This window comes from Lolium perenne, chromosome 6 (genome assembly GCF_019359855.2).
Source record: "Lolium perenne isolate Kyuss_39 chromosome 6, Kyuss_2.0, whole genome shotgun sequence".
Taxonomy (NCBI): Eukaryota; Viridiplantae; Streptophyta; class Magnoliopsida; order Poales; family Poaceae; genus Lolium; species Lolium perenne.
This window is the reverse complement of record NC_067249.2, coordinates 17,411,056-17,438,515: the sequence shown is the minus strand read 5'-3', so window position 1 is coordinate 17,438,515 and position 27,460 is coordinate 17,411,056. Positions and strand designations below refer to the sequence as shown.

Below are 27,460 nucleotides of genomic sequence, written 5' to 3'. Positions count from 1 at the left end.
TTATGCAGCCATATACTATATTAGCACAATCTATAAATGAGTTTTCACAAGTACTTGTACAAAATAGTTAGGTGTAGTGGTGTACAGGTCCCCGGTAGCACACACAAAGCTTCATGCCGGTGGACCTGAAAAGGAAGCAGAGTGATAAGGCGATACAATTAAAATGGCTGCTAACCATACAAATCTAAATTTCCACTGCTCCAAAATTATTTCTAATTGGAGCAATCAGACTGGAAAAAATAATTAGAGCCTTATAACAAAGGGATAATTAGATATGTGAAAATCATCCACACAACTTGCAAGAGAGGTGGAGTATCCCACTGAGTGAAGACTTATTTCTCAGATGCATGCACAAGGTTTTCTCATATGAGACAAGGTTTTGGAGCAGTGGAACTCAAAGCAAGTGGCTTGTGTACATCAAATGGCTTGGTGTGCACATATGATTAGAAAGGGGTGCGTAGTGAAAACAGTACGGCTTGAATCAGCTAATTTAACAGAAAAAACAGAGAAACATTCACCAATTTAATATTACATAATTAACGGGAACATGAGGTCATCCAAAGTTAAGATAAAGGAGAATATATTTTGTCTACAATTTAATCGACAAAGAATCACATTGCCTCCAAGTGGAACAGGTCAAAGGGGTAAGACCAGAATTTGATTCTTCTTACATACCCAAGACTAAAGGACATTGTTCATCAACAGATGTTCACTAATGCCAAGGGGCAAAATTACTTATTGAGCTATCATTTCTGTGAGTTTCAGTGTATTCAATGTCATGTTCCTGATATAGCTTATTAGGCATTTCTTTATCAAGACTTGTATAGCCAAGCCAAATATAATAAATATACCAGTATACCATCATGAACGAAAAATTTCTAGCAGGTAGTAGTACTTGAATTAGTATTTGGTAACACATAGCTGCCATTGTTGTACTTCAAACAGTAATTAACTAACAATTAATTTGCAGACGTTTCTTTTGTCAAGATTTGATAAGCCAAAGAGGTGCAAGGGAAATGTGAAAATGTGGGAGATGATAAGAAAGCAAATATATATGGTTCCTTTTGGGTCCATAGAAAATTTTGGTAACAAAAGAAGTTTGAGCACAAAGGATATTATTTGGTTTGTTTAGAAATTCGAGATTAAGGGAACAAGAAGATACTCATCATAGGAATAGCTTTCACTCTGGCAACCAGATCATGGTCTCTCAAATTTTATAATGTACTGAATTGTCACTCAAACTGATCGCAATCAGACAATCCACCAGCCCCAAATTGCAAGAACCATCAATGGAGAAAAGCATATTCAAGTTTTTCATGAAGCACACGTAAGAGGAAATATGTTTCGACAAATTCTAATTTATGAGATGGCAAGGACATATGCACAGAAAAGGAAATGAACGGGGAAAGGTCATAAGTCATCAATCCTCTGAGAAGTTACAGGGAAAAGAGGCCGCACTACCACAACAATCGCTTGCAATTTGGCACTCAAAAGATTGTGGTAACAATGGAAGTGATACATTTTCGTAAAAAGAAAAAGTTTAGATGCCTTAACTTACATGCAGAAGATAAGCTTACCTCCTCAATCGATCAATACATCACAATATGTAATTTAACTGAACAATCGTTTTATGTATTGTGTGATCTGTGACCATCGCGTCAACTGCTGGTGCCTCACAACTTTAGCTCCATCGAGAATGGCTGTTTTACAAGCATAAGTCAAACAACCAATGATATTTCAAAGAAAAAAAAACAAATACATGGAGGCATCAACAAGATAATTACATAAACTTGCACCAGTAATTTAAAGAGATTAAATGGCCTCGGTTTAATGATTTTTAATGCTATAAATGAATTTTTCACTTGCAAAAGGACTCTACCACAGTTGACAAAATATACAACTACTTTCTAAGCTTGAAACCAAAACGCTATTATAGATATAATATTATTACGAAGATCAGCAGAGATAACAACATTGAACGAAACAAATATAACTAGCTTTTAAGCTCCCAAATGTACCAACTGAGCCACCTATTCGATATTTTAGTTGGTTTGAGCTAACTTTTCATATAGCTGTCTTCAACTTCAAACTGCTATGTATCTCCACTTGAACAAAGGTACTGCACTGCGGCCATACTCTGACACTACCATTATACAACTCTTGCGAATTTCAGTAGGCAAGCAAGAGCGAAATTTAGTTCAGTTAATACACAGAATTAGCCAAGCTCGGTGTTTATTGTATGGGTTTCACTTGCAAAAGGACTCTACCACAGTCTCTGCGAGCGAGTAGCGTGGAGTGGGAGCCGCTCGGGCGGCTGAAGGGGAATGGTGACGAGACGGAGAAAAGATGCGGGGGTTTTCATACACAGAGATAACTCATTATTCCAGGAGATCAAAGGCATGATATATATTACCTGGAGTATATACAAGTTCGAATGGGTGATGGCAACGAATGATGTTGGCTTCGGAAAGCCTCTTGAGCTGCAGCGACTCGAGATGGAGCATGAAGACGCCATCAACAGTCTCGAAGAACACCGCATTATTTTCCTCAGCATACCCGACCATACTTGGGTGTTCTTTCCGCGAATCTGGAGGGAGTAACTTGTCCAGCTGGATAGTTGTTCCCCGCGCCCACGAAACAACCCCATCACTAGAGTCTGTATCCCTCCTCCATAGTTGGGCGGTGAATTCGGACACGAAGATGAAACCCATCCTCCCACCCTCTGCTCGAATCACCCCGTAATGCTGTCTGGTTAGCATGTGCTTTGACAGGGATGTCACTGCTAGGCTCCGCGTGTTCAGATCAAACTCGAGTAGTATGTTTCGTGAAGCCGTGAGGGAGTCCCCAGCCAGAACGGCGGGCTCATGGTCGAAAATCGTAGCCTTGGATGGAAACGGCGTCGAGATGAGATCGCCCCATGCTCCGGTCTCCGACGAGTAAATGCAGGCGAAGCACGGCCCCGCTGATGGGGTTGTCGATGGAGCTTGAATCGCTTCCTCGTCAGGTGCACAGCACGCAGCACGCAGCACGCAGCACGCTTGATGATGATGAGCTGTCCACGTGCTTTGGAAGCCATTAATTCATGCCCCGGATGCTTGATTGACGGTAACACTTCCTTAGCTCTTACATACAAATGCTCCACGCCCTGCAGCATGTTCCAAGTGAGCCAACTATTTGCCAGCACAAATTCATCTTTCGATTTGATTCAGCAGTAAACACCAGCCGGAAAGAAAAAATGAGTTGGGCAATCTCATCTATTACAGGAACACCAACAGAGTAGGTACAGACACAGGTAGCTACTTCATTCTGTGCAGATAGCTAGCTACACATGATATAGATATATGCCCAGGTCAAGACAAAATATAATGGAGACCCCAAATGCTCCTGGATATTCTCAGAACTTATGCTATTCAGGACCACAATAGCATTGCTATGTTGCAACATTGCACATCACAGCAACTTGGTCAAATCCCAAAAATACACATACAACTGAAATAGGCACAATTCACAATAAAAACATCAACCAAAGAATCGGTTAGAACAGCACTTAGTGCCAGGACCACGTCCTGGTTACACAACTACCAAAACTGAACCTAAACCAGCATTGTCACCTCCTCGATAGCCGGATCACACTTTAGCCATAGCTCTACATGCCACTATATATCACAGCAGTGATACTCACCTAAACATACCTAGTCGTATATAGAGGAAGAAGGCCACCTCCAGCTCCGCTTCTCAGTCCTGCAAATAGAATTTGCACGCTTTAATTAGTGTCAGGAAACACATGTTCACAGGCATGCCAATGAAATATTAAGAAATAGTCAGAGGAGCAGCTAGTGGCGAAAATGTGATGTTGAATATTCGCGAATAGATGCAGTTGATGTCAACTGTCACCTTGGCCAAATAAATTGCAGTGGCACTACTTCATCACCAGCAACAGCCAAATACTATCAATTCAAAGCCACTAAGAGTTAAACTTACTAAATCACGGCAAGTTTAATTAGCAAGTGTTCAAAATTGTTCCATGATCTTTGCCCTTCTCTGGACATCCAGACCACAATACAAATGACAGTAAAATACATACAGCATACCTCTGGACATTCAAACATACAATCCAATTCGACTAGTATGTTTAACGTTGACAAGAACAACTACACCTGCAACCACAAATTCCAGTACCAGTAAAGCACCAAAAATTTCTAAAAGTCTGACGTGATGGCTCAATGGCCCTACACAGGGCATTGACTCGATGGCTAAAACAGCTATTATTGGAAATCAAGTTCATGATCAACTATACATATTCGGAGTCATGCACTTGCTAAAATATGAGCAAGCATAAAGTTCTTAAGCCCATATACATTAAAGGAAGAGAAACAAAGCTTGATGATTACTGTTGTTGCGCGTAAAAAAAAGCTAGATGATTACTGTCCTAGAGATCATAAACAGACCTACCAATATTAAAAAAAAAAGCAAATAGAAACTGACCTAGAACACAGATGTGCAAATTGCTGTAACACTCATGCAAGCAAGCCAAGGAAAAATATAGAGAATGCAATGATTTCCTATCAAGGATAGCCAAAAAAGAAAGAAATAGAGCTAGGAATCTGCAGAGAAGTAAATAACGATATAGCTCAGTTTTGGCTCAATGTAATCAAACTGCAAACAAATGTGAACATCACCACCATCACGGTTTGATGGTGATGTCGGCGAGTGTGTCCATCCTAGAGACCTCATGCTCGAGGTCATCCACGTCAAAGAAGAAGGACAGCAGCGTCCTCTCAGGTTTCAGACTCATCGGTGGAGAACACGGGCAGCGAGGGCGCCACACAAGAGCCAACCAACAGGACGATCACTACTTCCTTCTCAAAGTAGAGGTCCTACTAGTAACAAGCGGACAACGGTAGTAGCGAGATTTGCCACAAGTTGCTTCATTGACCTACATCAATAATATAGCAAATGGATCAGTACATTCATAATCCACTCCTATCCAACATATCCACTCCTCCCGCTGCTCAAGAAAGAATCGATAGCAAACATTATAAGCGAAGTTTGCAACATAGTAGTTGTCGCAGTGAATCAAAATTGACAGAGTACAACAAATGGAGGCCTTATGTTGACGAACAAAGCAAAAGATACAACCTTTCAAGATGTAGCTAGCCAGCATGGCAAAAGTCGGTCAGTGAGCACAGCTACTGCTCCAGATCAAACATATAGGCTAACAGAAGCAAAGAAAGAAAGGACCATGCAAACATTCTCACTTGCTTAATTTTCCCTAGCTTATCCCTCTCATTTGGCAAGAACAAAATGCATAGAGAACACCATATGCAGCAACCAGACCAGCAGGGTTGGATGAAATTACCTCGACCCTGAAATTGACGGTGATGCCGGCGAGCGTGTCCATCGTGGAGACCTCATGCTCGAGGTCGCCCACGGCCAAGAAGCAGGACAGCAGCACCCTCTCCGGTTTCAGACTCGTTGGTGGTGAACATGGGCAGCAAGGGCGCCACACAAGAACACACCAACAGGTCAAAGCCCTACTTGCTTCTCGCAGTAGAGGTCCTAATAGTAGCATGCTGACAGCGGTAGTAGCGAGATCTGCCACAAGTTGCTCCACTGACCTACATCAATAATATAGCAAATATGAGTGCTTGGTAGAAAAGCGAAATAGATAGCATACATAAAAATCTGTCAGGCTTAAAAATCTGAAGATGTGTGATGGACATCTCTCGGATGTTGCATTCTGAAGATTGACACATAATACACACTATGAGTAGACTGGCCATGCTAGATTTTAAGACAAAGCCTAGTTCAATGGCAAAGCAAATTAAAGTTCAATGGCAAAGCAAATTAAAGTGAGCCATAAGAAGCACAAACTATCTGTAAACTCGTGCATAAACACGCACATCAGGATTCTACTCCAGAATTAATGCAATTTTAAGCTAACATAAACAAGATCCATTCAACAGTCCATTCATCATAACACACACGTGCTGATTGCCCAAGTATTACCTTCCTTGAAGATGCAGTCAGCCAGCGTGGCATAAGTCGGTCAGTGAGCACGCACTACTGCTCCAGCGTGCAAGCCAACCAGAAGCAACCAATATTGTATGATGGAGACCAAGTGACTTTAAGATCACCTAAGCAGCAAAAAATGGACACAACTTATTCAAGATCAACAATTATAGAAATTCCTAATAGATCGTGACCATTTCGGGAACTGCCATGCATCCATAGGTTAGCAGATTGGGACTGAATCTAACCACAGCAAATCAGTAAAACAAGAAAGCATTGGAGTAAAACAGGGGCCTCGTTCTGCTACTGCCCATTATGAACAACTCGACAAGATTAAAAGAGGAACGTCCATGGCCTCCCTCAAATGGGTTATTGATTCCTCACTGGATACAACTATTGGCTCAGCTAGTGTCAACTACTAATCAAGATACAGGTATAAATCAAAATTGATCCAGCAGAGCAATCTTGATGAAACAATTTGCATCAAAATTGTTCACATGGATGAAACGCACGGTTTCTCAAGTGCTAGCACATCCAACATAATACAAAGATTCATTATTTTTTTGCAAGAGTAGCGGGAGGATGAGGAGAGGGGCCTCACCGGCAGCAGCTTGTCGTGGAGGTGGTCGACAGCAGGTGCTCGTGGACGTGCTCGCCGACAGTAGCACAGAGGAGACGCCGGCAGCACCACCTCGGGCAGCAGCTCGGGGAGGAAATAGCTGCAGAACTAGGAGCCGCCGAGCTCCGACGCGGTGCTGCCGTCCATCGAGGAAGAGCTGCAGAGGGGCGAGGTCCTACAGGTCGTGGACGCTCACGGCCGCGCCCATGGTGTGGGAAAACGCTGAGGAGACAGGGGTGCCGGAGATCGACGGCGAGGCGCGCTTGGAGACGCGCTTGTACCGTGGAAGAGCAGCGGCTCCCACGGCCGGGAAATCGACGGCGAGGGGCGAGTGGGGCCGGCCCCGCCATGCTCGATGCTGCTATGGTTTGCAGCAGGTCAGAGCGGGGAGGGAGCAGGCTTAAGCTCGGGAGGCGACCAGAAATCCGTCCTCCGCGCCTCCCGGTCTTCCTTCGCCGGCCGCGGTCGTGCCCCCGCCGGGAGAGTAGCAGCTAGGGTTTCCTCGGCGGCGCGATTGGGCGCGCTGGAAGGCTGCATTGGCGGGGGGAGCGAGCGAGAAGCCCGCGCCGGAGCTTGGCCGGCGAGCGGCGGGGGAGGGCTCTGGTCGTGAGAGAAAGGGGAATGGAGTTAGTTGAGAATTTGTTTTTCTTTCTCTTTTTCTTTTGATTGATGACATGCGTCCGGTGTGACCCCTAAAATTCGTCCAAGATTAATTACAGGCCATAAGACTGCTCATAGTGGGAGTAACATAGCTAGTAACATCACACATCTCAAGGCATTTTGGTGACATGGCATGTGAATAAATGAAGAAAAAAGAGTGAGGCAGAATTCAAATGCTACCATAACATCACACACTCCAAGGCAAAATGAGTCTACAACATAATAAATGACACAATACATGACACCACATATAAGTTACTACCCACTATGAAGGTAGTAACCTAGACTAGTAATATGGCATATGTTACTAGTCTAAGTTACTCCCCACTATGAGCAGCCTAATAATGTCAAAAAAATTGTGCCGCACGAAATTTGTGCCGCCGCCCACAATCCCATGCAACCCCTCGTTTAAAGCGATTCTCCTGTATTTGGTTAATTTAGCGGCATCTCGCTGATGATCCAAGTACTAGTATTGGAAAGAACTGAGATTTGATATGCATCAAATTATAGTACTATGGGTGTTTTTCACGTCCTCAACCACGACCTTGCATTCTTTGCATTTACTTTACCGTCTAATCTAGTTATAGTACTATACTAAAATATATGTACATATTACTTATAATATCTTTCTTTTTTGCAGATAGAGTTTTCACCTGAAATCTCACATAAATCATAGAGGGTCGATCAGTGGTTGCATGGTGAAAGAGCGGTGTTAGTGCTTAGGTGAGAGGATGGCGAACCTGATCTTACATGGATCACTTCGTTCTCACCGACACTAGCGAAGACAATGATGTCACTATCGAGCGAAAGTTTTGTTTGTTTTCCGGACCTCCTTTTGTGTCTCTATTTTGTAACTCGCATCGCTTACTGCCATTTTTTTCCACCATCATTTCCTATTCTTATTCTTCTGGAACTTTCTCCTTCGCAAGTGGAACCTCCTTCGCAAACAAGACACTACTCGAGAGGAAGATTTCACACTTAGAGTGCAAACTCCCACTTCGAGGCAACCGACCTAACTACTGTAACCTCTTAGCCTCCTTTTGGAATTTTTATGTTCCTATGATGCACACTAACACTAAAAAAGAGAAGATTTGCATGAAATCTCCATTTTTGGAAGGAAATATAGGGGTAGGCGTCACAGGGCCCACGAAACAAGGTTTAGCGTGAAACTGGGTGATGAAAGGTCGAGAATTACCCCTCTCTTGCATTGGATCCTAATATCGGTATATAAGTGTGGTAGGAAGAGTGAAAACCAATATACAACTATGAAGTGGCACCTCCCTCGTAAACATGACTTCTCAGGATGGTTATTTCACATTTTCTGTTGAAGTCCCACTTCGAAGCCACCAACCCAAATATTGTAATAATTTGGTATTTTTTTATTTTCCATGTTCTTAGGACCTACGCTAACATAAAAAATAGAGTAGTCGTCACATGGAATCACCACTTCTGAAGGAACGCAGGCACATGAAACATGGTTTCACCTAAAACCAGGAAAGGAAAGGTCGGAATCTAATCCCCTCCTAAATGGGGTACTATATGGGTATATAGGTGTATTGTGAAGAGTAAAATCTAATTAAAAAACTCTTTAATGACACTTCCTTCGCAAATGGTACACCATGGGAGGAAAAATTCAGAATTACAGTGCAAAACTCCAACTTTGAGGCCATCGACCCTACTCTTGTAAGAACTTGGCCTCTTTTGGGAGTATTTTATGTTCATATGACCTACACTAACACAAGCTAAGATAGGAGTCACATGGGATCACCATTTTGGAAGGAAAGCTGGGGATATACGTCTTGCGGGGCTCATAGAACATGGTTTCACATGAAACTGGGAGAGGAAGGGCTAGACCTGTGCATGTCACCGACTTTGCAAACATGACTACCCTAAAGGAAGATTAAGTGTCATGGTGCAAAACTTCGACTTCGAGGTCACAAACCCAAACTCTTGTAAGCACTTGGCCTCCTTTTGGGGTTTCATCTTCCTATGGCCTACACTAACCCAAACAAAGGGAATAGTCAGAAGGAATCACCACTTGGAAGGAAAGTTGGGGGTAGATGTTGTGGGGCCCATGAAATAAGGTTTCACCTGGAACCGAGAGAGGAAAGGTCAGACACATTCCCCTCTTGCATGGGGCCCTAATATGGGTATATAAGTGCGACAATGAGTGAAAAAACAATATAAATCGATGTATTGACACCTAGGTCGCAAATATGACTACCTAGAGGATGATATCATACTCATAGTGTAAAACTCCCACTTCGAGGCCACCGACCAAGCTCTTGGAAGCACTTGGCATATTTCGTGGGCTTTGATGTTCCTAGGATCTACACTAACAAAAACAATGAGAAGAGTCACATGAAATACCCACTTCAGAAGCAAGGGTAGGGGTAGACATTGTGGGGCCCATGAAATAGACTTTCGCTTGAAACCCAAAGAGGAAGGGCAGGAAACGACCCCTGTTGCATAGGGTCCTAATATGGTCATATAAGTGCGTTGTGAAGATAAAGAAAACCAATAAACACCTCCTTCGCAAATACTACTACCCGCGAGGAATATTTCACACTTGCAGTGCAAAACTAACTCCCACTTCAAGGCCACTGGCCCAACTCTTGTAAGCACATGACCTCCTTTTGAGTTTTTCATGTTCCAAGGACTTATACTAACGCAAAAAAAGAGAAGAGCCACATGGAATCACCACTTGGGAAAGAAAGTTAGGTCGGTAACCCTGATGTGGGAGTTTTGCACTCTAAGTCCTAAACCTTTGAAGGGATAGTTTTGTTCTATAGCAAGTTCCACTTCACCATAAGTGTACTGGCTATTCTACTTATTCTACTTTACAACATAATTGTGTGTATATATATATATCCTTAAATCTATGGACCCGTCATCGTCTATCCTTATATCTCCTTCGAAAGTGGCGACCCACGTGACTTTAATCTTTAGTGGTGTTATGGTTGGTCATATGGCAGTAATTAACCCCATAAAGATTCCTTGTTCTTGTACGAGTTGAGACATTGGCCTTGATATCCTAGTGTCACAGTAAAGTACCACTAGTTAGTAAACACGGAAAGCCTACCCTTGTGCCTACTAGTGAGATGTTCGGCCCCGACACCAAAGTTATCATCGGGTGTGGGAGTGTGCCCATGCACGTCTCCCGTCCTCCACATCCCCTTGTCGTCTCAAGGCGCCATCGTCAAGTGGCAAGCTAGACGATGCACACCCAACGACCACTCTATCCAACATGGCGTCGCCGTCGATATGTGTTAGGTAAAAAATCAATTTACCGTCCTTTGTGGCACCTGGGTCACGACACATCCATGATGAATGACATCCCATGGTATGCTACCAATGTAAATTGAGTGAAGCCCGTGACATCGAGGACTCTGATCAATATTGGATCACCGTCATTGGTGGGGCGACGCATTTGCACCTATCATGTCATTTGTCTAAGAGTAGACGATTTGATAACAAAGGCATTGTCCTGACAAGGGTTTTACTTGTTATGTTTTTCATAAATCATTCCACTACTTTTTTGATATATGTATTTTAGCTTGCGGCGCGCTCCCGTGGTTAGCATTCATATGTAGGACTAGATTCCGCAATAAAAATAAACAGATAAAACACGGTATAATGGACACCTTTTTTCATATTCATGAAATTATTGTCTGAATGGTGAGTATATACACACGCCTAATATGCAACATTTTCCCATGCATAGAGTGATGTATTATTATGGGCTAATGGCCGGAATACCCCATGGAGCAAATACTTAGGTGAGCATGATCAATGACTGATCGTGTACTTAGGTGAGTATTTCTGGTACCGCATGAATGCATCATGTAGTGCAAATAGCTGAGCATGTAAATAGTACTAGTACTACTTGTATCGTAGCCGCATGCTTGATTGTTCACATGCCAGTGGCATTAATACTATGGCGGGAAACGAGTGGATTTATTAGGCACCGGTGAGACACAATTTTAAGCCAAACAACGCGCATAGTTTCGAGAAAATTATGGACGCAATCACTCGTTGGCGAAGTCTATGCAGCGGACTCATGTCCAGCCAATCACATTACGAAATTGAAGTCATCGCATCACCAGCCCCTAATCCTTGTTTGCTGCACTTCAGCTCGCTCGCGATCCCAATTGCGCCACCACAGTCAGCTCGATTCTGGCCGTCTCCGGCGAGACCTCGGGCTGCCGACCTACGTCCCAACACCAGCCCCTAATCCTCCACCGAACCGGCGGCGTGGAGCCTTCAATCTGCAACACCCACGATGAACCCTAGACGAGCGAGCAGGATCCTGTCTCAGCGGCGCCTCTGCGTGGTTCCATCCCGTCTCCTGGCCGGCCATCCACGGCCACGGGAGCAACCTCGCCAAGGCGCTGGATTGGTGGCGGGGAGGCTCGGACTAAGAGATGGTGGTCGTCTGCAAGAAGCTGCTGCTCCCTGCGACCACCGCCCTAACCGCTGCCACCACCGGCGACGTCCCCGGGCTCCTGCCGTCGGCCACCTCTCCGGCATACTGTTGCCGGTCCCGGTCACCTCCCCAACGGTCCGCTTCCGAGTGAGCACCATCGCCCACTCCTGCATCTAATTTAATTTTGCAAACAAAGTCTCTGCTTGCTATGAAAGATAATGAAACATGTGCATAGTGAACTGATTCATTTGAACTGATTTGTTTCGACATTCTTTGTATTCAAAATAGATTTCGAAACTATGAAAGAGAATGAATAATGAATTTGTATCCAATTTGGTAATTGTGAATCTGTCAAAATAGATTCTGAACTCATCATTTGTTTCACTTGTTGCCACTTGGGGATTGTATTCCTATTTTTGTACCTGCAGCAGTGTTCTATTCTAAATATGACTTGTATATGGCTTCAAGTTAACAGCTTGTGGCACGTTCCAGACTTAATTTTTATGTAGTTTATGAAAGGGGGATCAGGTTGAAACCACGGTCTTACTAAGCCACTTGCTCTAAATTGAGTGCATAAGTTTGTTGTTACAACATATATGTACCTTGCTTTTGCTATTTTCCTTTGCTGCTAATTGACCTGCATTACTGTATGAGAAAAAAAAGATTTAATAGTTGTTTCCTCACACGATTACCATGTTCTTCATTTCCATGTAGGCACGGCCGTGGCTGTGGCTCCCCAGTGTTCTCCTCGCACGACCATGTGAGTCCTCCTCCATCTTCTTCCTGTTGGTGGTCGCCATCGTTGTCATGGTTCAGCTGCAAGTAAATATAGTTCATGCACGATGGGTAAAACCTGTGAAAAGTCCCGTGGCGTGCTTGATGGATTCCACAGGAATTATATTAGCCCAATGAAAACTTTCTCATCTTGCTTCGTGAGCATCATCCATCCACCAATTAGATGAGTTAAGTATGTTCACCTTTTTGTGTTTTGTTAGGTATAGGCAGCAGCCAAGTGTGGCATCCATTGACGTCTTTTTTCTTGTAATGCTAGGTACCGTTAGAGTGAACAATCCATAGCATGCAACTTAGACCACTAAACTATTGAATTTGTATTGCATTGATATATCGAGTAATTTCCGGTACTATGCATTATCTAGTCTACAAAACTAGTTAACTATTCATTGGTGTGTACTTATTTTTTTAGTGGCTTATGGTTGGATCCTCTTAGCTGCAGTTTGAGGTGTACTAAATTTAGTGCAGTTGTTATATAGGTTAGTTCAAATTGACATACTACTATTGCTGACCTCCTATCCTTGTAGCGGCATGTTCGAGGTACTCAATTTAGTGCAGGACTGCTAGATTTTAGATCCTACTCATCACGTGTTTCTCAGCCTGCAATAACTCACTGTGCATGTTAATATTCTGCAACTCAGAGCTACTGAAATCTACTATATAGCTTTGGTATTTGTGAAAGTGCTGGCTTGTTGTGTACCAGCAGAAGTGTAGTTTAGCATATGTAGAACTTTGTTTAGCAACTCTAACCAAGAACTATTGATTGGCAGTACCTAATGAGTACTTAATGCTCGATTTCCTGTTAGATTGGTGAAAAAAGATCATAATGGTTAATAGTGAGGTGGACAGTGCAATTCTATCTGCCTGACCTCTTTCAAGAGCATGGTAGGAGCTAATTTATTAGCTTGTTAATTTTATCATGTTATAAAGTTCACCATTTGCTTTTGATTATTTCTTGGTAGTTGGAGGAGTGGATGGGTTGGACAGGTCTAAGGAGAAGGTGGTGGAGCAGTGCGCTTGCCGGTTCAACTCTTTCTTCTACTTTGTCGTCGTCATTGTTGTCAAGGTCATGTTCTATTTTCGATGCCTCTTGTGCGCGCCTAGGATTTGTGTCATGTACATCTCTAGCTGCAAAAACACTCATTTTCGAAATAAATAGACCCATTAACTAGTTGCAGTGCAGCAAACTAGTACCTGTTATTGGTTTATTCTTTTGGTTATCCTGTAAATCCGTTAACTTGCTATATTTTTGTATGGGTTATCACTGAAGTGCAGCAAACTAGTACTTGTTCTTAGATTAGCGCATCCATATTCTCATATGTGTTGTTCGAATTTACTCTATATATTGTCAGCAAACACTATCTAATTACAGGCTATCTTCCTACTATGTATTTGTGAAAACTCTCATGTTCAAATTTCCCATTAACAAGTAGGAACTTGGGCCGTAGTGTTGTAAACTGGCATGTAAATTCTATTTCAGAGCGTATAGTAGTTTGATCATGGTGTGTAGGTCTGTTATTTTCTCCTGACATATGTGGATCTTATCGGTGGAGCCAACACATAGTCATATTGTCGCTGCTATAGAACAGGGATCCTTTGATATAAAATGCTTCAAACTGTCGGTGATACTTCCCTCGGGTACGCATCAATCATTCTTGATATGCTGAAAAAGGATGTGGATCTTCATTATTTTACGAACTAGAATTTTTGTCTTGTGCCGTTTAGACTGCTCAAGGTGTGGCGACTTTGCATTTTGCAGATGGGATCAAGTGACCTCACAGGTCGTAAATGGCATGGCGATGGAAAGAAATGCCGTCAGGAGAGGTGCTCTTGTTTCCCTCTCTACTTGTCCAGATAATAATAATTGTCTTGTTTTCAAATCCGCTTTAGTGTCTTCTTCAAGTTTTGCCATGGAAACTTGGAGAAGTTGTTGGCCAAGGCTAAATCCGAACTCATCAATTCTGATTTTTTGGTGTTATGTCACCGGTGTCAACAATGGTGTCGGTGAGATCAACGCCTCAAGTGGTCACTGTTGTGGCAACAACGATGCCAACCCAATCTAGATCATCGTTGATGCTATCATCAATGTTCTATGCGTGCTGCTACCCTGCTAGTAAACCTCTCCATTTGTTTACATGGTGATGTTAAGCTTGTACTATTATTATCAGCTCATGTCAGTTTAATTTATTGTGGTATTAGTAGAATAATGTTAACTCCATCTTAATGTGTTGAGGTGAAGTCTATAGCACTATTTGCTGCTATATTAGGTTGTATGTTTTATGTTAATTGATGCTTGCTAAATCCACTTCACCATAAATTTGTGTTCTTTTTGGAGGATAACAAGGAGGGTAGTAGCTGCCTAATGTGTATATCACTTGGAAAGAAACAAGGAAACATGGAGGAGGGTAATAGACTCGGAATCGTGCTGTAATGCAGCATGCATGTTGTGTTGTAAGTAACTGGCCCAGGCTAGGATGTGATTGCGGAAAATTTCATCATGCGCATTAGGTTTGCCTTGCCGGTTGTTTGTTGTCTCATGTTGCAGTAATTCAGGTTGATTGTGTGTCACATGCGTTGTGAATATTGTTTTATTTGTAGTATATTGTTTGCCAATCAGGTTTGGATGTCCCCAAAACAGGCAAGATCGCGCCAAAAAATAGGACTCCCCTGCCTTTTTCTTTTTTTGGGATTTTTTTCAATTTAAAGTTAGAATTGATCTAGCTAAGCAAGTCAGGTGACACTGCTAGCTAGTTGCATTGTGTTTTGCCAATCCTGATCTGATGGCATTCATTTGTTGTTGCTTACTACTGAAAGATGAGTGTACTCCACTACTCGTTATTGGTATGGCAGCTAGTTCACACTAGTACATGTATAATGCATGTATATTTCGCCTTTTCTAAAAGTTGCACATGTACAAAAATGAAGGTCAAGTTGCATGCATAATGTTTGGAAGTTAAGGTCAAGCTGCCGTGCTGAAATTGTGGCGACTTTGCATTTCGCGGATGATACTAAAGTGACCTTCAGGGTCGAAAAGGCAAAGTAATTGTGTCGGTAGAGGTGCTCTTGTTTCCCTCTCCACTTGTCCAAATAATAATAACTTTGTCTCGTTTTCTAATGCACGGTCGTGTCTTTTTATTTTTTTGGCCAGGAGTGAATCCGAACTCAGAAATCACGTACTTTGTTGGTGTTATGGTGGTGGTCTCAACAATGGTGTCGGCGAGACCAAAGCCGCAAGTGGTCGCTACTATTCCATGGTACCCATAGGTTAGTATAATCTTCAAAAACAGCCCCAGGTTAATATGTGGAAGCAGAGTTATTGAATTTTTTTGCGCCATTGTGTGATTGAATGATTGCCACTAGTGCCTAAAATGAAGGGATGTACCAAATGCTCTCAATTTGAGTCAATAGAGTATTTTTTTTTTATATTTAGGTGTAGTTTAGGTGGTTTTCTTTTCCAAAATAGTGCATTGTTTTACTATTTCCTGAAATTGGGCAAGTAATAAATTGCACCGCTGCACTTTGCTAAAAACAGTCTAGGAGGTTGATCATGGTCCTTATAGCTACGCACTTCCATTATGAGATAGTAATCTGTTCTTGTTAATTTCCACTTTGTCCAGGATATAAGCAATACTCCTATATCTAATGCTCTTTCAGGAAAGAATATATCTTGTTAATTTGCCTTGCTATCTATATGTATTCGGTACTTTAATGTAGTTCAAGGGTTTGTACTATGTTTCTGTTGTACCTTATTCTGATGCATATTTTTCTTTATCGTAAAACATTTTATGAGTATTATTATCCACAAGCACACTGGTCAGTTGCAGGCTGCTAAGTGCTCATCACGAATCTGTAGGGTTAAGCATCCAAGTTTTCAGTTGTATCGTGTTTGCATTTATTTTTATGCGTGCTTATAATTACTATTTCATTTTCATGTCATTTGTAGGAACGGTCAGTTTCTACCATCATGTATCTTGTATGGCTTCAAGATCTTACCAACTGTTCATTTAATTTTTGCATTGGCTGGACATAGTTGGGTTCTAAGCAGATGTTTTTTTGTACTTTAGTGAAGACCGTGCTACGCAACCGCATAGGCCAGGGAATAACTGCATCATTTGCTTCCTATAGCACATACTTCTATATTCAATTCCAATTACGGATGTCATGGATCGGTTTTTGAAGATGAAGAATTGCAGAGGCCAGGGAAAATAGAGGTAGCTAATTTTGTAAACCGAATTTTATTCATTATGATACATTGGCAATTATTATTTATTTCAGTTTGTGCAATATATAGTATAGTCACTATAAGTTGCGAATTAGATCAAGATACTTCTGTTTTGACACCGGCAACCATTTTTCCTGGCTCAACCCTTGTTAATTAGCCATGGCCGCCGGATCCGGTCGGTAGGCTTTCTTCTTCGACTCAATGTGTTTAGGTGAGGTATCCATTACAGTATACTTTATTTATTAGTGGATAACTTTCTTACAAATCCTGTTGTGTATGAGATCTTGTGATGTTTTCGTGAACATATGGTGTACTTGCATATCCCTTTTGCCATGTGTAGCTATAGTGCCAAGTGTGAATTTCTGTACATGAGGCGTATTTCCAATGACATGTGTCTTTCGGCCAAGTAAATCAAAATGTCTTATCAATTATGTGCCTACCTGATAGTGCAAGTTGTACTAAGTTCCTGTTGACATCATGAAGCAATAATTCATTGTTGTTTTTAGTTTTGATGATTTTGTTACTAATATATGCTCCAGTCTTGACCATCAAATAATTGTTATTTTGATTACTTCCAGTTGCACACAAAAATGAGTGTTCCAATCTAAGTTGTCGTGTGTTGTCAAGATGGAGACAACAAAAATGAGCTTGGAACTACTATTGTTAGAGTCTGGAATCGACATCTCCAAGACATGCCTTGAAATCAAATATATTTCTGTAGCTGGGATATTGCAGATCATGTTATGTATGACATAGTACATTCTAGTCTGCACAAGTCATGTTTTTGACATGCTGATCCGTGATGCCATTAAGCCATTTTTCTATTGCTATTGCAATTCCAACGTCATGTTAGGCCAATTTTGAAATCTACTTCTTATTGCTAAATCTCCCCAAGCTGACCATCATGTTTTGTTCTTGTTCAAGGAAAATGAGGACTACATGAGAGATAGGTGTAGTAGCTAGAACCTATAGGCTATAGCTGATGCGCGCTGCCTGATGCATCACTTGGAAGGAAGTTGGAAGACCCTACTAGGGACAAGCTCGGTTGAGCTTCCTTTCTATTGCCTCACTGAACTCTGGTATATATTGTTTATGATGCATGTTTTGTTTTATGTAACTTCCATTCTGCTGTGCATCAGCTTTGCCTGGTGTTGTCCGGTGTTCCGAAGATTTTTGTTGGTTGTATGTTTGTGTCACAAGGGTTGTGTTGTGTACACCAATGTCTTAATCAAAGCAAGTTTATCTTTATGAGTTATGACATTTGACTTGCATATCTTTGTACTTTGAAAATCATCAATTGTAGTTTCATTGTTGTTTGTTTTAAAGCAACAAACATGTAGGATCTCACTGTTTTAAGTTCCAAATCCGCAAACTCTTTGTATTCATCAAACCAACAATGAACAATCCATATGTTTGTTTTATATTACGGATCCATTCTCAGTGCTCCTTCTGTTTTTACAGGACAAGACGATGCTCCACGGGAGTCCCTTGCCAACTGGCCTATGAGGCTGCTTTGGAGTCCAACGCAGCCTGGGAAGCTTTGCTGGCTTCAGCGTTTCCATGCTGGCCATAGGCGGCCTATGTGCAATTTAAGTCGCTTCTGATGTTGAGTGGTGGTCGATGTTTGTTTCATCCTTATTTTTAGTGGGAGTGTGTTTGGTTAGACAAGTGATTCTGTTTGAACTCCTGTGAGCATTATAGTGTGGCATTCATTTGATATGTGACTGAATGTCCAAAGAATAGGAGATGTCATGCCGATTTTTTTGGTACTGCTAAATAACATGGCGATCTGCAATTGATCAAGCTTCTTGGACTCCATGCACAACACCCTTGATCGTGTGCCTTGATTAATTCTTTTTGATCCATCAGAAGCGAGAGAACTGACCTAAGATTCTTTGCTTGTCTGCGGTTGTCATGGCTGCCTGTGCTAGAATCAAAACCAGACGGGGGAGTGCTACGGAAAGCATGCTGGCCGCCGGCAAGCGGGAAAGATCTAGGACTAGCTGCAGCTATGGACAAACAAAGCTAGTGCCCAATGATGATCCGACCTAACAAAAGCCTGGACTGGATTGTTTAGGTCTGCTATGTGGGTTTGGTTATGGATTTGAGCCAAAACCTAGCCTCCTGTCTGTGTGTTGGCAGCTCAGTTGAGCCGATGGGTCTTATTTCATTAGAGAGAAGAACACTTCTTTTAATGGTTTGGGATCCTCCACTTCTTTTAATAGCCGATGATGCATGTAGAAATTCTCTTATTTCATTTACTTGCTCAGAGATATACTCCAATTCGTCTCCAGATTTTTTTTGCGTATGAAGCTTTGGCTCAAAATTTTCAGTTGTTCTCACCTTGCAACGTCAAGCGCACGAGGCGAGTTCAAATACGCAATCGTCGTTTCACATATCAAGCAAAGAAAAGATGTACGGAAAAAATACAGATTTTGCGACCATTACGCACAATGAGCCCAGCATGATTCCCGCGGTGATTTCAGCTGTTGATAATAGTGAAGGAAATAAACATGGCTCGTCATGCATGCGCATTAATTCTCAGACGTTTCACTTCCACCCGGATATTAATCCAGCAGTACCGATTCCTATTCGTGATAGTATAACAGTAAAAATGAAACTTTCATGTAGAGGTGAAAAGACAATAATCATGGAAGGAGTGATTCACTCCATACAGTGAATTATGTAACTTTGGAGAGACCTCCGCAATCATCAATTAATAGCAGGGAAAGAAATCAATACTACAGTTTGTCATGCATGTGAATTAATGCACCTCATCGATCCCCCACCCCGTCCATATCTCCCAGCAATCAACAAGGAAAGGAGAAGAACGAAAACTTGGTCTTCTTCCCGCCCCACCTATTTCCCTCCACAAAATCCGAACCTCTCCAAAAACTGGTCGAATTGTACCCTATAAGTAGGAGTTAGGGTTGAGCCAACGCGTGCGTCGCGTGTGACGACTTATCGCCACCAGGTGGGCCACCTCCGACGGCGGCGGCGGGAGGGACGCCGCTGCGGCGGCGTCGGCGGCGGCCTTGGACATCGCGGACGGTTGGATGAGTGGAGCTGGTGAACTGTTGGGGATGGTGGTGGGTTCGTCAAGTCGAACAAGGCAAGCCTCCTCCGATCGCGCGCCACAATAAAGTGTGGCTTTGCGTGGTACTGTTTCCATAGGCGTCACATAAAAAGGTGGAGTAATATAGTTTTGTCGAAAGATTATTTTGTGTATTTTTTTGTAGAAAGGGTTATTTCCGTGAAAATCGTCTTCGTTGGATTTCAGTTAAAACTTTTTGTTGCCAACTTTACGGGATATAGGTGGATCCTTAATTAATGCGACCCCTCGATTCCACCACCGTGATAACTATAGCACCGCGTGCGAGAAGTTGAAGACATGCGTGTGCCCGGAACCGTGTGCTCCTTCTCACTCTTTATTAGACGTGTGCGTATCCTTAGATCGTAAATTTGATCAAGTTAGCATTAGTTATAAAAATAATATAAAGTTTAAATAATATAATTTTGTATTATATAATTTAAATAATATAGATTAAATTGGCAACCTAGAGATACGTAAAAGACTAGTAAACTGAGACGGAGGAAGTAGTATAGATAGATCAATAGTTATTGTTCCAAGCAAAAATCAATTCCTTCTTTCTTTTCTCTTTTCTTTTCTTGTTGGATTGGATTGGATTGGATCGTCTCGCTCCTTAAGTGTGACAAGGCCCAAAGCCAAATCAATTCCTACGCTCGCTCTCTCCATACCCTCGTCTGGAGGACTAGCCAAGGAAAATATCGTCGCTCGTAATTTTGGGTAATCCTATTATTACATGGATTTGGCTAGCTACCATCTGGTGCTGGTTTCTCTATCTAAGCATCAGGGTGTTGTTCCCCCCCCCCCCAACATTCGGATGCTCTTTTGTCCCACCCAGTACTCACCAAGAAAAAAAACACCACACTATACGCTCCAGTCGCCGACCAAGTTCCCAAATGCTAGCCTGGACCTGCCCTCACGTGTCGGTGTACCCCTAGCTCCAAGATGCAACCACAGCCAAGGAACACGTGACACCCCCTTCCAGCACTCTTCTCTTCTTCATCTCTTCTCCGTTGAACCTGCAATTCACCAGATTTGCTATGATTCAAGGCTTAGATCCAAAGTAAAATAAAAAGATGGAGGTAATTAGAGCACACGTCACCTAACTTCACATATCCCCCTTTACTGTATTTATCTTCTTTTACTCTTAGATTAGGACCCACATGTCTCTAGGATTGTGAAACAAATCTATTCCTAAAACACAATAATTAAAATTAAGCAAACATGAACTTCTGTGCATATTAGATCCATCCATACACATCCTAGATATAAATGATGTGGTCGACCAGGAACTTAGCAACTACTTGATACAACAATTTAACCATAAAAAGTAAGCAATTTAGTAGCTACCTAGAAAGCAACTTAGCAGCTACCTAGAATGCAATTTAGCATTATTGTTTACCCAAGTTAAATATTACCAAAAAAATCAACTTAACAAATCATTAGTGAGTAAGTTAATTAAATAGATAAGATACTTACGTTGGTCAGGGGCCAAGGCAGGCTTGCGCTCACGCTAGGCTTCGTGGGTCCCACCATCTGCTTGAGCTAAGCGCCATGGCCTCCTCCACCACAGCCCTCGAGATTGTACTGGTTGTGCGGTCCTATATAAGAACTTTAATGATGTTGACAAGGCAACGTAATTAGACTAGCGATCAACTTATACATGTCCCTCAAAAATGAAAACCTAGGATAGATTGTATCAATACCCAACAACTTAAGCATGCAGGAGAAATCAAGTTAATTAATTTCAGTACTCGACTTAAGCATGTTTCGACTTAAGCATGTTGGCAAGACAACTAATCCAACTAGTGGAAAACTTATGTATGTTGCTCAAATGGAACACCTACATAGATCGTACCAATACCAAACAACTTTAGCATGATCGAGGAATCAACTTAATTTATTTGAGTACACAACTTAAGCATACAAATAAAACAACTTAAGTAAATTGAAAAAGGAATCAGAAGAACTAAAATTACCCCCTATAAGTACCTATAATGTCCGTTTTCATTCGAACTTGTAATATATAATCAAATTTGAATGAAAACTTTTATTTTTCCTGCACTTTTATTTATTTGGAGTGTGTTTTTGCGGACGCGGCTAGGGAGCGACGTCACCTAAACGCGGCACGGAGGAAACACGTCCCCCAAACGCTCGATCCGGGGTCGTTCGGGGGACGCGGCTGGAGATGCTCTAAGGGTATCTCCAACGATGTGACCCAAATGGACGCGTTGGGCCGTCCGTTTTAGGTCGCTTGGGTGGGCGCGCGGACATGTGGACCTAACCGATGGTTCGTTTGGGTCGCGCACTGCGCCCAACGCACGGACACACCGCAAAAGTCAAATACAACAACAACAAAATAAGAAAAACCAAAAACAAAAACAAATTAAATTTAAACTTAGCCCTATTTGGGGCAATTTTTACACAAAAGAAAGCCCTATATGGGTTTAAACTTAAAAAAAGGGGAAACCCTAGTCTAGGGTTTGGGACGTGGTGGCCACCGGTGCACCACCCTACTCCTAGTAGTACTCGTCGCCGTCGCCGTTGATGAGGACTATGGCCCCCGGCGGCGACGCGCTATTCAGGCTAGACACGCCGGAGGACGCTGGGGACTCCGGCTAGGGCGACCACTGCGCCCTTTCCCAGGCGGAGTGCGGGTCGGGAGGGCTCGCCGGCCTGCGTAGGCGTGCCAGCCGCGCCGCCTCCTTCTGCCGCTGCTCCGCCGGAGCGGCATGCAGCTCCGCCGCATGCCGAAGCGCAGCTAGGCGCTCCTCCTCCTCCTGGAGCCCGGCCTGGCTCGTGGCCTCCTCCTACCGTCGCGCCATGGCGAGGAACGCCCACACGTCGGCGTCCTCCTTGGCCTTCCTGGCCTCCTCCTCGAGCGCGGAGGCGCGCAGCACCTCAGCGAGGTGCGGCCATTTGGCCAGCTCCTCGAGGTCGTTGACCTCGCGGGATGCCGCGAGCGTGGCATGCAGCTCGGGGTCGTCGTCCTCCTCGGGGCTGGGCCTGTGGCGCTGGCGCTCCGCCGCGGGCTCATCGATGTGTAGGCCGCCAGGGCGGCGGCCAACCCTCCTAGCTGGCGTGCGCGCGAGGCCTCGCCGTCGCGGAGGTGAAGCAGGTGTGTCGGCGCGCATCGTGCTCCACCTCGAACCACAAGTCCTAGTAGGGACTCGTGTCGCTGTAGGCGGGGTCCTCCCGGAGGTCCGCCAGCACCTACGCGCGCCACCGCTGGATCTCCGCGAGACGGGCGCGACCGGGATCGGCGGCACCGGAACCCGATCTGGGCTCAGGTGCCAGCCGTGGGGGAGGTGCACGTCGCCCCACGGCATTGGGGCGTCGGCCTCCCAGTCTGCGCCAGCACGACGGTGACGTAGATCCTCTCCCGCTGGGGGGGGGGGGGGGGGGCGGGCACAGCCTCGTGGTCGTTCGCCGATGCCTCGAACTCGCGTTTCGGGGCCATGGCGGCGAGCTCGAGCGTGTGTGGGGGAGTGGAGTAGGGACTGGATAGCAATATGTCCCGTGAGTACTACTAATCACCATATCCATTGCATACTAACGATTTCAAACAAACGTTAGATACATATGGATAATTTTGGGAACATTGCCATAAAAACAAACATGTTTGCCTAATACATCACTATACTGAGAACTGAGTGCTAGCTCAGTGGCAAAGTAGCACAATCCATAAATAAGTTTTCACAAGTATTTCTAAACAATAGTTAGCTTTCCAGGTCCCTAGTAGCACACACAAAGCCTCATGCCGGTGGACCTGAAAAGGAAGCAGGGGGGGGGGGGGCACAGCTAGCTGGCAGCCTCGTGGTCGTTCGCCGATGCCTCGAACTCGCGTTTCGGGGCCATGGCGGCGAGCTCGAGCGTGTGTGGGGGAGTGGAGTAGGGACTGGATAGCAATATGTCTCGTGAGTACTACTAATCACCATATCCATTGCATACTAACGATTTCAAACAAACGTTAGATACATATGGATAATTTTGGGAACATTGCCATAAAAACAAACATGTTTGCCTAATACATCACTATACTGAGAACTGAGTGCTAGCTCAGTGGCAAAGTAGCACAATCCATAAATAAGTTTTCACAAGTATTTCTAAACAATAGTTAGCTTTCCAGGTCCCTAGTAGCACACACAAAGCCTCATGCCGGTGGACCTGAAAAGGAAGCAGGGTGATAAGGCGATACAATTAAAATGGCTGCTAACCATACAAATCTAAATTTCCGCTGCTCCAAATTATTCCTAATTGGAGCAATCATACACAGACTGGAAAGAATAATTAGAGCCATATAACAGAGGGATAATTAGATATGTGAAAATCATCCACACAACTTGCGAGAGAGGTGGAGTATACCTCTGAGTGAAGACTTATTTCTCAGATGCATCCACAAAAGCTAATGTGAGACAAGGTTTTCCACTCTCCCAACTCCAATAAACTCAAAGCAAGTGGCTTGTATACATCAAATGGCTTGGTGCGCACATAGGATTAGAAAGGGGTGCGTAGTGGAAACAGTACGGCTTGAATCAGCTAATTTAACAGGGAAGTAGAGAAAAATTCACCAATTTAATATTACAAAATTAACGGGAACATAAGGTCATCCAAAGTTAAGATAAAGGAGAATATATTTTGTCTACAATTTAATCGACAAAGAATCACATTGCCTCCAAGTGGAACAGGTAAAAGGGGCAAGACCAGAATTTGATTCTTCTTACATACCCAAGACTAAAGGAAATTATGTATCAACAGATGTTCACTAATGCCAAGGGGTAAAATTACTTATTGAGCTATCATTTCTGTGAGTTTCAGTGTATTCAATGTCATGTTCCTGATATAGATTATTAGGCATTTCTTTATCAAGACTTGTTTAGCCAGGAACAGCTATAATAAATATACTACCAGTATACCATCATGAACGAAAAATTGCTAGCAGGTAGTAGTACTTGAATTAGTATTTGGTAACACATAGCTGCCATTGTTGTACTTCAAACAGCAATTAACTAACAATTAATTTGCAAGCAGAGATGCTGCATAAATAAGTGCAGAGATGGTTTCAAAGTGAGTTGTTACCAATTAGTTTGTAGACGTTTCTTTTGTCAAGATTTGTTAAGCCAAAGAGGTGCAAGGGGAAATGTGAAAATGTGGGAGATGATAAGAAAGCAAATATATATGATTCCTTTTTGGTCCATAGAAAATTTTGATAACAAAAGAAGTTTCAGCACAAATGATATTATTTGGTTTGTTTAGAAATTCAGGTTGAAGGAACAAGAAGATACTCATCATAAGAATAGCTTTCACTCTGGCAACCAGATCATGGTCTCTCAAATTTTATTATGTACTGAATTGTCACTCAAACTGATCGCAATCAGACAATCCACCAGCCCCCAATTGCAAGAGCCATCAAGTTTTTCATGAAGCACACGTAAGAGGAAATATGTTTCGACAACATTCTAATTTATGAGATGGCAAGGATATATGCACAGAAAAGGAAATGATCAGGGAAATGTCAAAGTCATCAATCCTCTGAGAAGCTACATGGGAAAAGAGGCCGCACTACCAGAACAATCGCTTGCAATTTGGCACTCAAAGAATTGTGGTAACAATGAAAGTGATACATTTTCATAAAAGAAAAAGTTCAGATGCCTCAACTTACATGCAGAAGATAAGCTTGCCTGCTCAATCAATACATCACAATAGCATATTTAACTGAACAGTCGTTTTATGTATTGTGTGATCTGTGACCATCGCGTCAACTGCTGGTGCCTCACAACTTTAGGTCCATCATGAATGGCTGTTTTACATTGCGTAGTTAGTAGGTACTGAAGAGATGATGTTGAAAGGTCATCAAGCATTGAAAGAAACAAGTGATACGACACTGCTTAAAATCATTAGCTTACAACAAGGAAGGACGTGAACAGTATTTAATCAACCAATCATCAAAGATAACTCATTGTTCCAGGAGATTAAAGGCATGATATATATTACCTGGAGTATATACAAGTTCGAATGGATGATGGCAACGAATGCTGTTGGCTTCGGAAAGCCTCTTGAGCTGCAGCGACTCGAGATGGAGCATGAAGACACCAGCAACAGTCTCGAAGAACACCGCATTAGTTTCCTCGGCATACCCGACCATACTTGGGTGTTCGTTCTGTGAATCTGGGGGGAGTAGCTTGTCCAGTTGGATAGTTGCTCCCGGCACCCATGAATCACAGTCTGCATCCCTCCTCCATAACTGGGCGGTGAAGCCGGACACGAAGATGAAGCCCATCCTCCCACCCTCTGCTCGAATCACCCCGTAATGCTGGGTGGTAACCATGGACGTTGATAGTGTTGTTACCGCTAGCCTCCGGCTATTCAGATCAAACTCGAGTAGTATGTTCCGTGAAGCCGTGAGGATCTGCCAGTGGAGGCAACCCCCAGCCAGAACGGCGGGCTCGTGGTCGAAAATCGTAGCCTTGGGTGGAAACGGCGTCGAGATGAGATCGCCCCATGCTCCGGTCTCCGGCCTTGGGTGAAAATCGTAGCCTTGGGGTTGTCCAGCGGGTCGTAGTGGAGCTTGAACTCGGGGGGAACGTCGAGGCGGTGCAGGTCGCCGGCGACGGGGTCCCACACGAGGAGCTGGCACGGAAACTGGACGAAGATGAGGCCGAGGCCGTGGCGGCAGCCGAGGATCCTGATGCGCCTCCCGAGTCCGTCGATCTTGAGGTTGAAGCGGCCGCGGGGGAGGCGGTCGGGGCCGTCGAGAGCCGGGTGAAAGGTGATGCCTTCGAAGAAGTTGATGAGTTCGATGAAGCCGATGAGGGGTGGGCTGCTGCGGCGGCGGTGGTGGGTGCGGAAGCGGCGGTGGAAGGCGGGGTCGGAGAGGAGGCCGCGCCAGCGCGCGCAGACGGCGGACGCGCGCGGGAGGGAGGAGGGCAGCGGGGACAGGCGGAGGAGGATCTCGGCGAGCAGGTCGTCGTCTTCCAGCGGCGGCGCCGCCTGCGAGAGGGGGAGGGGGAGGCGGCGGCGGAGGCTGGCCGTCGTCATCTCACGCTCGCGGCGGCGGCGGCGGCGGATGTGTTGTGTGAAGTCAAGCGCAGGTCCAAAGTGCCACCGAATCCATGACTAGACAAACATCCAGTTTACTTTTTTTAAGCCAACACTTGGTGGCAACCATATATGGTGGCAACAATAGAAGCACCGAACATAAATGGAAAAGAGTTCATTTTAACCTTAGAGCATCTCCTAAAGCGTCTCCCAAACTACGCCGAATTAAACGTTTGGGGGACATGTTTTGTTCGTACCGCGTTTGGGGGACGTCGCTCTCCAGCCGCGTCCCCCAAACGCCGTCCCCAAACATATTTTTTTTAAGTTTTTTTAACACACAATCTTTTATCAAATATAGCATAGGAATAAATATGTTTGCGGAGATAGTTTTCAAATTAAAATACAACAAACAATAAAAAAACTAAACAAATATAATAAATAGGGCTACATCAAGGTGCCGCGACATTTTCTTTGATCCTCCACAAATGCTCAACGAGATCAGCTTGAAGTTGATCATGAACATTGCTTTCACGGATCTCTGCGTGAATGGTGAGAAAATCAGCAAAATCTGCAGGCAACTCATGATCAACATCGCAAATGGCC

At 43.7% G+C, this 27,460-nt stretch overlaps 1 long non-coding RNA gene across 2 annotated transcripts; it reads right to left on the bottom strand.

The window, feature by feature from the left end:
- LOC127310726 (uncharacterized) lies at positions 1 to 26,329 on the bottom strand. 2 transcript variants are annotated; one of them, XR_011746538.1, is made up of 3 exons: positions 25,814 to 26,329; positions 25,482 to 25,619; positions 1 to 125 (listed from the first exon to the last, which is right to left on the bottom strand). It is a non-coding gene; the product is annotated as an uncharacterized lncRNA (long non-coding RNA). The 2 variants fall into 2 exon arrangements; XR_011746539.1 differs by lacking the exon at positions 1 to 125 and adding an exon at positions 23,730 to 23,986.
- Between the last annotated feature and the right edge of the window lie 1,131 nt (positions 26,330 to 27,460).